The sequence below is a fragment of the Strix uralensis genome, chromosome 4, assembly GCF_047716275.1.
Source record: "Strix uralensis isolate ZFMK-TIS-50842 chromosome 4, bStrUra1, whole genome shotgun sequence".
In the NCBI taxonomy this organism is placed as follows: domain Eukaryota; kingdom Metazoa; phylum Chordata; class Aves; order Strigiformes; family Strigidae; genus Strix; species Strix uralensis.
Window position 1 is genome coordinate 107,576,913 of NC_133975.1, and position 14,512 is coordinate 107,591,424.

The 14,512-nt window shown below is 41.4% G+C and overlaps 1 protein-coding gene across 7 annotated transcripts in view; it reads left to right on the top strand.

Annotated features, from left to right (window-relative positions):
- TTLL5 (tubulin tyrosine ligase like 5) overlaps positions 1-14,512 on the top strand; it is a 143,154-nt gene that overhangs the window by 86,402 nt on the left and 42,240 nt on the right. The gene's annotated exons all lie outside the window — the stretch shown is intronic.

Genomic DNA, 14,512 nt, shown 5'->3' on the forward strand with positions numbered 1-14,512 from the left:
AATCTAGAAATGAAAAAAGGGGATTCTTGAGGCAGTGCTGGATTACTTGGGCTCTGAACTTTTATTTAATGAGAGAATTCCAAAAGAAATATCAAGGTCATGATATATGGAGATGGCTATCTTGTATTGTAAATACCTTTTTTGCTACTTGATCTGTTACATTGGAGCAAGCAGTTCATAGAAGGTCATCTAATGGGTGTCAGCCTGTGCTCAGTGCCGGATGACTGAAGAAAAGCTGCCTGTTTTGTTCTATTAAGGTTCTGATCTATTAGTTGTAGAATTCAGCAAGGATGGCAGTGTTTTATAAATGGATTTCTTAACTGGCTTGCACTTGGCTCCAGGTCAAACATCTGCCTCTGAAACTCAGTCCTTACAGTTTTTGTATAGTTCTATGGTAAACCTAAGCCATTTTAGTGCTCCTAAGGTTTGTTGGAAAATTTTGATTTGGTGCTTGCAATCTATAGGATTAAGGCTATTCCTACTAACAAATCCTCCTCTTTAATTCCCACTGTCCCAGTACAACTTATCTAAACGTTTCTCAAAAGAAGTTCTCTCTTATTTTGTTGAATTCTTTTGGCTGTATGCGATGAGGTGCCAAATCGGTAGTCTACTTGCCAAAAGACAAAGGAGATCTTGAATTTGTAATATAGAGACAGAAACAGCTCTAGATATGTTAAAATGTTTTTTTATAAATCTGCACCGCTGTGCCTTTTGAGATTGTGTTTTTCTGGTCACTTTTTATAAGCCTTGGTGCTATTCCCACTCAAATGATGGTTTAGGCTTTCACTGTGCCCCAGACAAAGAAGCCTGCTGGGCTACACAAGAGGTGAAATGTTCCAAGTTGTACATGGGCTTACTTCTGATTACTGTAACATGGCTGTCAGCCTCTGCCACATTTGCTGCAGCCCTGCTTTTCTTGCCCTCTGTAACTCATTGAGGCTATGCCAAATCTGTTCTCTCCTTTAACCGTAGTCCTGTCGCAGTGTCCCATTTCACTTCTGCCTCAGCTTCTCACTCTGTCCATCAGGCAGGATAGTCAGCCTTTCACATTCTGCTGTAAAGGCACTAAACATAGTTACATGTTTTGTAGTAGAAGTATTTAAGATTCCCATATATAATTTTTATCACAATTTTAGTAATGTAATCTAAGGACAACAAATATGAAAGCAATTCCTCATTATCCAATGAAACTAATTTCCAGTCGTTGAAGCCAAGACCCTACTAGAACTGCTGTTGAAATAGTATTCTCTTGAAAGCATTCTCAGTTGCATAATAAAGGTAAAAAATCTGGTGTTTAAGAGAATGAAGCTTGTTGATTCAGAACCTAAACTAACTTTTGAGTACCTGTTGGCACATAGTTGCATAATCCCTAGTGCCGGGGATGGTAGACGATCCTAGAAGCTTCTGGCACTGGAGTCTGCAGCTGCTGTGACACTTGTTTCTTGAAAAAGACAGTGGATTTCTCCTCAAAGAATAACTTGGGCTCTGCAGGTCACTTAATCTCCAAGAGCTGGACCAAAGCTGGTGAGAAAGATTGCTTTTGACTGGTACAGCTTTCTGTGTTTTCAGTTGGTATCTTGGATTCAACAGCAGCCATTCTTGATCAGGTTCATCTTTTAGAACTCATATGGGCAGTCAGTTGGCAAAAATTCGTCAGTGAAATGGTCAGTGTTTTCTCAGACCTCTGTTTCATTAGCTTCTTGTTCTTTCATAACATCTTTCTCAAACCTAAAGGCAAGACCAACCTAGCACTTCTAAAGTACTCAACATATTTTTCCCTTGGATCTTCTGACAGATTTATCTAATTTGGTTAGGGCAGGCAGGCAAGCAAGATTCCTTGTCATCAGTCAGAGAACTAGAATGGCAGTCCAAATTATACCAGACAGCCTGGGAGGCTACTGCAGTCAGAAACAAGGGATTTTCCTCTTCTCGTTGCTTGACATGCCCGAAATACTTCTTAGCTCATAATTTCAGCCAAGGTGCTCGGGTTCATTGAGGAATGACGTTTTGTTGGCAGGCTGTCTTATCTGGGTTAAATTGCATCAAACCAGACTTTTTCAATTTTCTGATCTAAGGTTTTCTAAGTTTAATTTGCTTTGGTGTCATTCTCAGTGGTAGTAACAGCAGGAGCTGCTCAGGGCTTCACGGGCTGTGTGCACATACCTACGATATGTCCAGGTTCCCAAACAGGCTCTGCTTTGTGTATTTTCGTTTTTATTTTTTCTTGCCTGGAAGTATTGAATGGGGTGGGAAAGTAGAAGATGCTGCCCAGACATTTGGCATCTCAGGCTTTCGGGAACCCCAAACAGTATGCCTCGTGTCTGGAAATTCTGGATATATCTAATGTGCAGTAAGCCTGCAGCTTTTTGAGGGAATCAGACTTCATGCCCATTCACAACATAGTTAGAGCATTCACACAGTAGGTGCTTCTGGGTCACATTGCATATATTTACTGCTCCTGTACAAATCAGCTGAACAATATGGGTGCAGGAAATCCAGTACCACTTAAAACATTAGCTTCCTGTGCCTGTTATAATAGCAGATATATATTAATTTTTATCCCAAAAACTGTACACAGAAAAATGATTGTACACTCCACTCTCTTGCACACCCCAGCTCACAAACTAAGACCCCTGTGCCACATCCTCTGACAATCTTGCACTGCTTTTGCAGTCTCCCAAACCAGGAGGTTCTTTTTAATCACTGGCCTTTCTTAGCCTCTGCTGGGTAGTAGATGCTTTATATCCTTCTTTGCCACTTAGTGCCTACTACTGCTTCATGTAGGTTTTATTTACTGCTAAGAGTAGGTGTACTACATGTTCTAGATTTCAGATGTTCTGCTCTGATCATACTAAGTATATATCCTGTGGACTTGTGAGGATGTGGAGGAATCTCCAATCTCTTTTGAGCGTCTGTTCTGTGCTGGTGTAAGTGGCTTCTCTATTTCCACTGAAACTTTTGAGGTATGCCAGAAAGACCCCAGACAACTATCACAGGCTAATTGTGATTCACTGGTGTTGATCCTTTGTGTCAAAGGGGCAGTTTGCTGTGTTTGATAGAAAGGGAAGCTAAAAGTGGCTTCATTGTTTCCTCAGTTTTTAAATTAAATTTTGGAGGTGTTAAATGTAAAAGAAGAAATTAGGCTTGGACCTTGACTAGACAGGCCCTGAAGAGCTATGAGAAGAGTGATACTAGAATAGCCAAGAGATGTGCTAACGTGCAAGGTGATTCTCACAGTGATAGAAGAGTGAGCAGTTGATGGAACAGTCTTGCTTTTTTGTAAAACTTGTGAGCTAGGCTAAGGTGGGCTTAGCATGGCAGGAGCAGCATGGATATTGCAGTAGGGGCTGTGGGAAAGAGCTAACGCCCTATGGGCTTGCAGCTAGAAGTAAGGAGAAGAGAATTCCCATGGATCTTGGTAGCTAATGCCAAGTTTTTATAAGACTAACTCTATTTCTCTTTGTTACATGTGTTGCTTTGTAGCTCTGCATCTTAAGGGTTGATAGCGACTTTATTCTCTTCCAAATCATTTGTTTCAAGCTCCTTGCAGTCTCTTGCAAGGTAAAGGCTGCTTGACTGCTGTCCTATGCCACACTTGTCAAGTGGTCGGAGCCTATTTGTTTGCACAGCATCTAGGTGCAAGCTAACTTGTGTGCTGCACTGATGCCTCTGGAGGAACTGAAGGGAGAAAGCAGCAGACACTTGAGGGCTACACAATAGGCCTTCAGTTCAGTTTGAGCAAACTGCATTGACCTTAACACCTCCCTAGCTAAGCAGCGCAGAGGTGCCAGAGCAGCAGCAGACCAACAGCACTGAGTCCGGCCCTGTGCTAACATAACCACATCTGTTCCTTGTTCCTCATACTGCTTGTCCTCCTCTCTTTTCTCTTTACCTCTTTACCTTAATGACTAAATTAATTCAATTTCTTTATTTGAGGTGGAGGAGTAATTCAGGGTGGGTACAGTGATTTTTTTTCCATGACTGATCCCCTGTCTGCGTATCCTCGGTAGCGCTGTCACATTGATTCTGCCTGTAGTCCTTGAGAAGCAGCGTTTCTGAGAGCCCCAAGTTTGGGGTTTGGTCTATTATTACCTTCTGTTCAGAGGAGGTTTGAGGAGGGCAGGGAAAAAAATAGAAGTACTGCCTGGGTAGCGGTACGTTCTTTCAACTCATCCTGTCTCTAGCTTGTGCACGTTCTTCCTCTACCCATGCACGTTTGTGCCAGTAACAGCCTTCCCCTGCCTCGGCAATCTCTTCTTGTTTTTTAATACATCTCCCAGGGTCACTGGTGACAACTTGTTAACTGTGGAAGTGAACTGGCTGACTTAAACTTCAGAAATACATGGCTTGCCTTGGTTTTTTTTTTTCTATATATATTTTGGTCACACTAGAGAAACTTGTGGTGGCAGGTCCAATTACTCCTCATCCTGCTCAGAAATTGCCCTGAGCCTCAGCACCATGGGTTGGCACAGTCCTGATGGATCCCTGCTTCCCACAGCTAGGCCTTGGCTCTGTCTGTCTGGAGCCTCCGGGAGAGGAAAGGCGGAAAGCTCGTGACTTGCCCAGACAGTCTGAGGCCTGGCCCTGCAGCCTCGGCTCCCCAGACGCTGTTGAGTCGGACTTGGCTGGCAGCCGCCGCGCTGTTACTTTTCCGAGGTAATAAGTGAGATTAATCGCAGGACCCTTTCCAGAGGCGAAGGGGGTTTGGGCCACGTGCAGGGAGACTGTAGGAGCCAGTGCTGGGGCTGTGAGCTGGAGGTGAGAGCTGGGGCCTCGGGGCCTCGCAGCAGGGCAGAGTGGGGCACCAGCGGACTTGTGTGAGTGTGGCCTCTCCACTCAGCTACTTCTGGGAGGCTTTGCTGGAGCTGCAGCCCGAAGCCTGCCTTGGACTGGCTCTAGCTGAACAAAGGGGGCACAACGTCTGCATTACCTGTATCTGTCGGCCTTGGGCAATTAAAGCTCTTGCACATAGCTCTCAATTGAGGGTGCAGGTTTCTCTTCAACTGCATGACTTCCTTTCAGAGAAGATATGAGGATCTTTGCTATTATCCCAGCAAACAGCCCGTCTTCGTAGGTGGAGGGGAGTGACAGGGGTTTCATACCTTTCCCCAAGCCAATACTGTGCAATGGTTTTGGGTTTTCTCTTTTCAGCTGCCTCCACAAACTGACCTTACCCTAATGTAAACATAGGATTTGCCATCCTGGACTGGGCTGCTAATCTGTCTAGTTCTCCCATCCTGTGCTTCAGAGCAACTACCACCATTTTCAGAGAAAGTTCTGATGGGCAGCAGTGAAATTCCCTGTCTGGGGAGGAAGCTTGCTTTCACCCTCCAACTGTTAACAGCTGGCTTGTAGTTCTCACAATACTTTGTTCCACATAGTCTAGTATGGATGTTGTTGTTTATCATATATTTTTACTTTCTGGAAAAACTGTAGTCTCATTGAGCTGTATCAGTGAGTTCCACAGGTGAATTACATATTATGCGAAAGTTTCCCTTTTTTTTATTTTCCCAAATTTGCCAAAAGTCTCAGCACCCTTATTACATGAAGGCAAACAGAAATGCTTGATTTATTTTCTACACTATTTATTCTCTGTGTTTCTATCATCTCCCTTCTTATTTGTCTCTCGTAAACTAAACAGTCCCATTCTTTTCAAGTTCTAAATGGAAATCTTCCCAGCCCTCTAATAATGGTCTGGCTGTCTTTATAGAGATGACAAGAAATGAAAACAGTACATCAAGTAGGAGTAAAACATTGGTTTTATGTAAGTAACACTATTGTATCTTTATTTTCTAACACATAACTTACATATATTAATATCTTGCTGGCTTCTGACCATGCTAAACACTGAATTTTTTTTATTAATATGCAGTTGGTTTTCTTTGATTATTGCAGTAAATGTAAAACTAAGCAACAGGTATAGGCAGTTCATGCTGATACAATTTTTTTTTTTCTTTCCTTGCCAGTGAACTCTCCTCTTCCTGCTTTCAGCTGCCACCAGTGGATTTTGTTGGTTGTAATGGAAGTCACATGCTGGTTTCTGTTCTAATAAGTGTCTAATTCAATATAGAACAAGTTGAAATCTTTTAGTGTCTTGCACTACTTGACTCATAACCTCCCCCCAGCCATCTGTGATCTTAGATCTCTTTGAGATATCCTGTGTAGGTTCTAGGTATTTCATGTTGCAGAGCGACCAGCAGATCTCCCTTTCCTCTGCATTTATTTAAACCTTGCAATCCACCATTAAAATACTTGCTTTCCAGAGTGGTATTCAGAGGGTTAATGTGCCTGTAGCTCTTACTTAAGTAGCTCTCATGGGGGAGATAGACTCTGCTGCTTACAGCCTTCTAGGAATGAGGGGACCCCCATAGTCTGGTGCTCTGTGGGAGTTGCTCTGGCCACAGCAGCCTTTCTCTCTAGAGGAGTTCTGAAAGGGTTACAAGGGAGCCTTGGCTGTTTCTTTGAGCTATTTGGAAAGGACGGGCCTCAGACAGCTTGGCAGGAACCTGGGGCCCTGTTTTTTCCAGCCCAACCCTTCCTTCTGCACAGAGCTGTCAGGGAATCCCACGAATGTCTGGTTTCTCCCCTTTCCTAATTTTTTTAGCAATATTTTTATCCGTCCCCAGCTCTTCCCCACACAAGGACCTCAAGTTTTGTCATTGATTGGTCTTGCAGGTAGTGAGGTAGAAATGAAAGCTGTGATACCATGCCATAGCTGTTGGAATTAGTTCACAACTCTGCAGCTGCGAAGGGCATTGGGAGGTTTCCCAGAAGAGCATTCTTTCTGGCATTGATCTTAGGGCAGGTCCATCTGGCCTAAGAACAGAGGGATTGAATGGGCCCATCTTTGAACTGTGCTATTCCTGTGGGTCACAGTGAGGCACTTTGAAATCTCAGAGCTGCATGTTCTGTATCCTCCCTACCAGACACATAACAGAATGCTGCTTTGTAAAAATGGAAATCCCCTTGTAAACCAGGCTTATTAAGGACAAGACAGGTTAGCATCTTTTCCTTCATTTGCCTTGCTCTCCAGGGCTATCCTGAAGTTGAACTCATTGTGAATATTTTGGAGATTTCCAGGTCTGCACTATACCTTTTCACTTCAAGAAAATGAAGATGTCTACAGGGTAGTGTTAGAAATGAAGTTTGGTTACCGTTGAGAGCAAAGGTCTTGAACAGTTGGTGTTGTACAGCTGAGAAAGAGAAATTGAATTAGGATTATCTTGCTATCACAGTAAGCCTGTCAAATGTTGGGAGCAGGGTGTGATCTGAGATCTGTGTGGAAAGCCTTTCCATAAGGCAGCCCTCATGTGGCTGACTGTTCTCTGAAGTCAGTAGCCAAAGGGTCTGGAGTCAAACTCAGGGTTTCACTGACCAAGTACAAATGCCAGAGCAGGAGATAACAAAAGAGGCCAAAGGATTTTCCTTCCTGCTAGCCTTTGTTTTGGGGCTACCTTCCGTTGTGAGGTTTCTACCACTAATGCACATTTTCCATCCAGCCCGAGGTCATGCTTTAGCTTGGCTTGCTCAGGATGAGCATGGTGCTTTTTGGTGGTTTATCTTGTGATATAAATGGGAATTCCCTACCAAAAGCACGAAAAAACCCCTTTCCTATCCCTGAAAGTATTAGTCAGCCTTTCCTATGAAGATCCTCCTTTGTCACCTGATTTTCCCCACCTTTCAGACTGGGGGAGTTTTGTAGCTGACACAAGTTTGTGGATTGCATGCTGTTGGCTCCATGACAGCCTGTTATTCTCCAGGGCTTCTCAGGGCTGCAGGTATCAAGCAGCAGCTGTTTGTGAGCCATGCAGGGCTTCAGCATTTAACAAAAACCTCTTTTGAAAAAGGGGGAGGGGGAAAAAGAAGGTGCAAAAAGTCAGGAAGTATTTCAGCTTCCTTGTGCATGTGGTGACAGCTTTTCTTGGTGATCCTGCTCACTAGCTCACAGCTTTTTGAAGTGTACATATATTGTGTAATCTGAAGAAGATGGGGCAGCCAGAAATCCACTGTGGAATGCAAGCTTTTTGTTTAGACCATAGTGTGAATTACAATAATGAGTAACATTCATGGTTAGTAATACTTTCTTAGTCTTTATCCAACACTGTATACTATCAGCCAGTGAGCGGTTTGACCAAAATGCTCTAGGTAAGAGGACTTGGTTGGTAATGAGAAAGAAAGCATTTTGGTGGCTCAGGAAAGCTGGTTATTGGATTGTCCAAAACCAGTGCCAATTACAAAGATTAAGTGCACTAAGGTAGGCTCTGCAATGTCAGAATAGAAATACTGATGTATCCAGAGTCCTTCATCATGAACAGTTATTTCAAGGGTTTCATTCTGTAACAATAGTTGAAAGATGGGTATACTCTAAAAAAAAAAAAATTTTAAAGAAGGGCAAAAAAACTAAGTAGTGCTTTAAGATACCACAGTTTCCAGACACTCTCCTGTTGCACTCACTGAACTTTTATTAACATTTCTCATCCAATTACTGTCCACAGCAAACCACGTGGGGAGAGGCCAAGGCAGCTTGGCTGATCCAAGTCTACTGAAAACTGGCCCTGAGACAACAACCTTTAGTAAAAGGAATTTCAAAGTGAGAGAGCCTTATCAAAGACACTGTTTATGTTCCAGCTGCTGGTATCCATGATGTTGCATGGCTTCTTTGCTTGTATTTCAGATTGCACCTGGCTCAGTAAATGTCTTCCACTGCCCTTTCTATCCTTCTGTTGTCTGGCACATGGAGCTTGACTGAAAAGTTAGTGTAAGAAGATTGTTATCTGGCAGTGCTGCACATGCTACTTGGCAGCTCTGTCAGGGATGCTTAGGCTGGGCAAGAGTCACCCTTTGGAGCAAAAGGGCTGTGGCTTATGTGGTCTTAACCTTTTGTATGCGTAAAGAATTCTTTATTTGCTTGTTGCTGAAAAAAAAATTGTAATCTCTGTGAAGAATGTAGCCAAGTTGGGCTGTGAATGTCTTCAGTGTTGAAAATTGAATTTTCTTCAAAATGTAGCTCAGAAAACTTTCAGTTTGGTAGACTGTGTGAAGAGGAGGAAGAAACCTCAAGTCTGGACCATCTGTTTCTTTTTTGATATTGGGATAAAGATGCTGATGAGTAGAGAGGTGTCAGCTTCTCTTCACTTAACACTTTGAAAAGCTGTAGATGCTGAGACTTGAAATTTGAGTAAGTTTTAAGAATTTTGTTTCTTGCTGCCCATGACTGAGTTTAGATCCACAAGGAGGTAACAGTCATACCCATGAAGGCTTGGCATTCCTAGAAACTGTTTGAACTTTCAGATCCACATCTATTTTTACAACTAATACAGCAATTTCAGGGATTTTTCTTTTCTGAAATTTTAACCACAGAACAGCATAAATGAAATAATATTCTTTATATTAGTCAGAAGCTCAGGTTTGACACCTATATTCATCTTTTATGGTGCTCACGAATAAGTGTCTAGGATTTATGGTTTCTGTCACTTGCAAACAATAATTCTGAGTTTCAAATGAGTATTCATTAAAGACAACATACTTTTTACAGTGCAGTGACTTCTACTTCCCTTGGCTGTTTCGTAAAAGATCTCAAACTGTGATATTAGAAAAAACTTGAAATAACTTGTTAGAAAGACTGTTCTGTTCAATATATTTCTGATCTCAGCTCCACTAGGAGACCCTTGGGTGTAAGATTCTTCAACAGTCTCATGATGCTAAAGATTTTGGCTTCTCTGTAAATATATTTTGGTGGATGATAATTTGAACAGCAGTTAAAGGCTTTCCAACATCGCAAAGAGAACACAATCTCATCTGTTGTGAAGAAATCAACAAGGAAAACATTGTATGTGGAAGATGTAAGCACAGGCTCTTAAAACTCTGAGAGCCCCGAAAGCGATTCTTCAGAGACTTTGCTGTTCTTAAGATGAGGTGCATCGATAAACACATCTCTTTCTAATAAAGACCTGCATATACTCAAAATATTCTCCAAGAGAGTGAGATTTTGGTTCCTACTGACAGCAATTCCCCATGCCTTCTGTTTTCAAAATTCCGTACCAAAAAAAAAAAAAAAAAAAAATCAAGAAAGTTTAGAGCTTATCCCTTATGAACAATTTCAACAAAGGCTGCCTATTAAGATCTTTTGGAAGAGATGTCTTTCATAGAGTTTGGTTTTGAATATTGAGAACTTGCTAATCTTTCTTCAAATTTGAAAACCCTCAAGAAGGAGCTGTGTTTTAATGTGGAATTAATTGCATTAAAAATCCACAGGAGCAATAACTTTCTGTTATCTATTAAAGTTCACGAATATTTTAATTTATATAAGTAAATGCATATAATAAATTTAAAAATTATTTATTAAATAAAATACCTTAATAGGTACTGTTAAAATAGTTTTGGAAGCCCAGTTTTAATAACAGGATTATTCTGGTATATTTCAAGAAACTTGGATCCAGTCCATTTTTAGTCATTTAAATATTTTGTTGTTCTGTTCAGGACATTGTTTGCATAACTGATTTTGGTTTTTTCAAAGGTCAGAGTCATGTTTTCATTTGTTTCTGAAATTCCACTTTGCTGCTGCTACCCCAAATGACTTAAATATGAACGTATCCTCTACTATCTGTATAAAGAGATTGAAAGGTATGCACAAATTTCTAGGTTGTTTTTAGGCATAGGAGTCAGAATATGATTCATGTAGTTCAGTGCTTTTCTTTGTTGGTATTTTCTAAACAGAACAAATTTTTTGTTAACAAATTATGACCTCTAAAGCAGTGCAGAACCTGAATGTCTTAGTGTAGACTTAGGCCTGTGTTACTGAGAAGCATTTCTGTGAAAGGGAAGAGAACTGTGGTGCTGGATATTTTGCTGTTTGCATGTCTCGCTCTGAAGCTAAATTCCTGATATCATGTTAACTTCATAGATGGTGAATTGTTCTACTTGTTGCTGCAGAATGCATGGATGTTTGCATCTTGTTTATCAAAAACTCTGGTGTTTATGGTGCATATTGTTAGGTAGCAAAACCAGGTAACAACTACTCTTGTAATTTATTTTCAGGTTTTTTTTCTAGTGTCTGTTATTTGCCTTTTATGCAAGAGCTTGCTTACTGTCTCATACTCCCAACTAGTCTCTAGAGTGCCATAAACACAGTACCCAACATGAAAGTTAACCTCGTTGCAAATTACTATGTTCAGCTCAAGCCATCTGGAGGCCATGTTTGGACTCTTATTTGTCTGTGACTCTTATTTGTCTTATTTTTTTTGTGAAATGTACCAGTTGTGGCCTTTGTGAGAAAATTCTACTCAGAACATTTGCTGAAACATCACGAAAGGCATCAAGTATAAAGAAGTGGCATATAATGGACATTTCTTGATTGGATACTGGATGCTATTGTTATTGTCTTCTCTTGATGTGCCTTATCTATGCTGGGAGGAAACTCTTGAAAGGACATTATTCCACTAAGTGGCTGGGATATTTTAGTCTGCCCTTATAAGGGCTTAGCATCTGCAGCTGCATCTTTGATGTGCTCATGCTTAGCATTACATGCAATCTCTTGGTGAAATTCCTGAGGTAGTGATTCCATGGTTCCCATCTGTGTTCCTGAGTCTGGGAGCTTCTGACTAATTATACAATTTTCTCTCTACGCTGTAGGAAACAATTCCATTTTGGCTCTAGAAAAAGGGTTTGGGTTGGACTGGAATATAGGATTACATAACTTTTTTTCATCTTTAACCACAAATTCCTGTGAAAGCTATTGCACTTCCTCTGCAGATACCTGCTCTTGGCTTTTGGTTTCCAGAGTCATTAGAAATATTTAACACCCATATACAGTCCAGAAGACCTAGCAATTGAAAGGCCTAGCCAAAATCAGTCATTAAGGAATCAAGCAAAGTTGCATCCCTAAGGAAACATCACCATCCCTAGATTCCTATTCTTCTCAAACCCCAAGGGGAAAAGATGGATATAGTATGCAGTTGGGATGACCAGCAGAGCTGGCACAACTGCTTCACAGACTTTTCTGTCCACATTGAAGGAGAAGACATCACAAATATGGGTGCCTGTTCAAATGGACAGAATCTAAAAACTTTTTTCTAGGTGCTGCAAATAAAACCAGCGCTTACAGTCTCTACCTCCTAGCCTGCAGTTGTAAGCAGAAATCTCATGTAAAAGTCTTAAAGCTCTAGGTGATTCAAGTAAGTTTTGTGCAACTTGAGCATCTTTAGCAGACAGGGTCTGACAGAGAGGGATCTTTCAACAAATCCTAGACAAGTCTGGGAATTGCCTTTTAGAGTGTGCCAGCTCTTTGTACTGCACAGTATTATTATCTGAACATCCTTTTACTCATCTTCCTCTAATGACAGACTTTGTCTGTCATCAGTTTTAGCAGTTTCTTGGAGAAAGATATTGTCAGCACAGTTTATTGAGGTAAGCCTGGGCCTTTTCTGTAGTTTCAGAGGTGTAATCACAAATTCCCCGTTCTCTGTGCTTAATTGTGGTCTGTCAGCTGGCCTGCTTGGTCAGCACATGTGTCGCTGCCTGCTGGGGAAAGAGGGAGACAACTGAGTTGGGGCTCTCCCACAATTTTCCACTCCACCACCTGCTTTGGAAGTGGCTGTAGAACTGCCAAACATGCTGAAGTGGTTAAGTGTACCAGCTCCTAAAGAAGTTGAAGGGGAGGAGTGGTTTTTGCCTGATGGGTTTTCAAAGGGAGCTGAGACTTTGAAGTTCTGTTTTAGCAGCTGCCAGGTATGCTGCCTCAGCCCTCTGCAGCACTTTTGCCCCCAGCCTTCATGCATTGCATTCTTCTTTACAGTGCCAGGATGGAGAGAGGGAAGTAAAAGAAAATTAATTAAACCAAGAGTGTGGTCATTAACAGTAGTGTTGCTTTATTATATTTTACTCTTTGAGTTATAGTGCCTTGTGCCCCATGTCAGTGAAGCACCTTGCGCTTGCTTGGGCCTATTAGAGTAAATAATGTATTTCACTTCCATTTTCTTTGTCTTTCTAATTACTGCTTCCTCACCTCTCCTCTGTTTCATGTCCCCTCTCAAAATAATCATAGTAATTTTAATCTTTTGTTCTGTAATGGCTGCATAAAATAGGCAGAGATTTACATCCATGATGCCCCATAACTCCTTGCTGAGACCAGAGGGACCAGATCGTCTTTCCAATAAGGAAAGAGAGAGACAGAGAAATGCGGTGGCTAAACTAAGGCTTCATATAAAGCCTCTGTTAAAGCAGGAATGGGCACCACTCACTGCTGTATCTGCTGGAGGAAGTTAGCTGGGACCTTCCCCTTTACTCACTTAATTCTTCTCTACCAGAAACAAGATGCTATAACTCAGTTTATTCCACTGAATATTGAACTTCTTTACGATAATGTGAACTCCTCTGTGATTTTTCTTGTTGAAACATTGGATTACTGGAAATGCTGCAGGCTGAGTCAGGCGAAGAGGTAGATAGATCTCACCCAATAGGAGGTGGGAATTTATGGAGCTACGTTAGGAGTGGAATGGGGACTGTATTCTGTATAGCTAAAAACAAAAGACCAGCAAAGAGGCCAAAATTGTTGTAAACTGGAATAGTATCTTCTGGCAAGGCAACATGCTTCTGTGGTATTAATCCTTGGAGGACAAAGTGCCAAAAAATGGGGAGATTCTTGCTCTGCAGTACTTGAAGAGCTTGCTTTTCCAGGTGAGGCTCTATAAAAATAGAAGTCTTTACACCCTTTTCTTGCAGTTCTTTATAATTCAGTCCTGGTATGTCATTACCAGTTTCTGGAGGCAATGGAGGGAGACAGATGCATAGGGAGTTTTGGGAAGGAGGCGCACTGTTTTTTCTATTCCAGTGCTGGCTATAGATTTTTCTAAAATATTTTCTCTTTTGGTATTAAAAATGAGAACTTGTAATTCAAAATTGAACCTGCCATTCTGTTCTGACGTTATTTTTCAGGCTGCGTTTTAGCTATCAACGAAATACAGCCAATTTGTTTGAAAAATACCTTGTGGGTTTTTTTAGGGAAGAATTATTTTCTGAAAAGTAGTTTTCTGCAAGTAGGGTATCTCTGGAAGATTCTTAGAAGGAACACTACAGACCTGGAAAGCTTCTGTCTGTTTTAGCTTGAGAAGAGCATTGCTAGGAATTTGTGCCGCCTTGGTTGAAATACGCGCTTCCAGAAAGTATCTCCCATTACGTCTAAGGAAGTTGGGTGACCAGTGGAGTGAGGGAAGAATAGAACTTACCTTTTACAGTACAAATACAGCGTTGTGTGGCCGTCATGAGTCTTGCAGGTATTGTAAAACAGCTAGCACTACAACCCTGAGCTTACTTATAGAATGGCTGAAAGTCTGTATGTCACTGTTTGTGTGTAGTACCTATCTGTGGTGTCTGTATCGGTAGCCCTTCTTCTTTTTTTCCTGCAATGTGTGCGATAGGATGGTCTCGTCTCTGCAACATATACAGTTACTGGGTCAGCTTCTGCAATATGTAATAACTCATGCTAACTCTTTGTCGATCTGAGCATATTCCACCA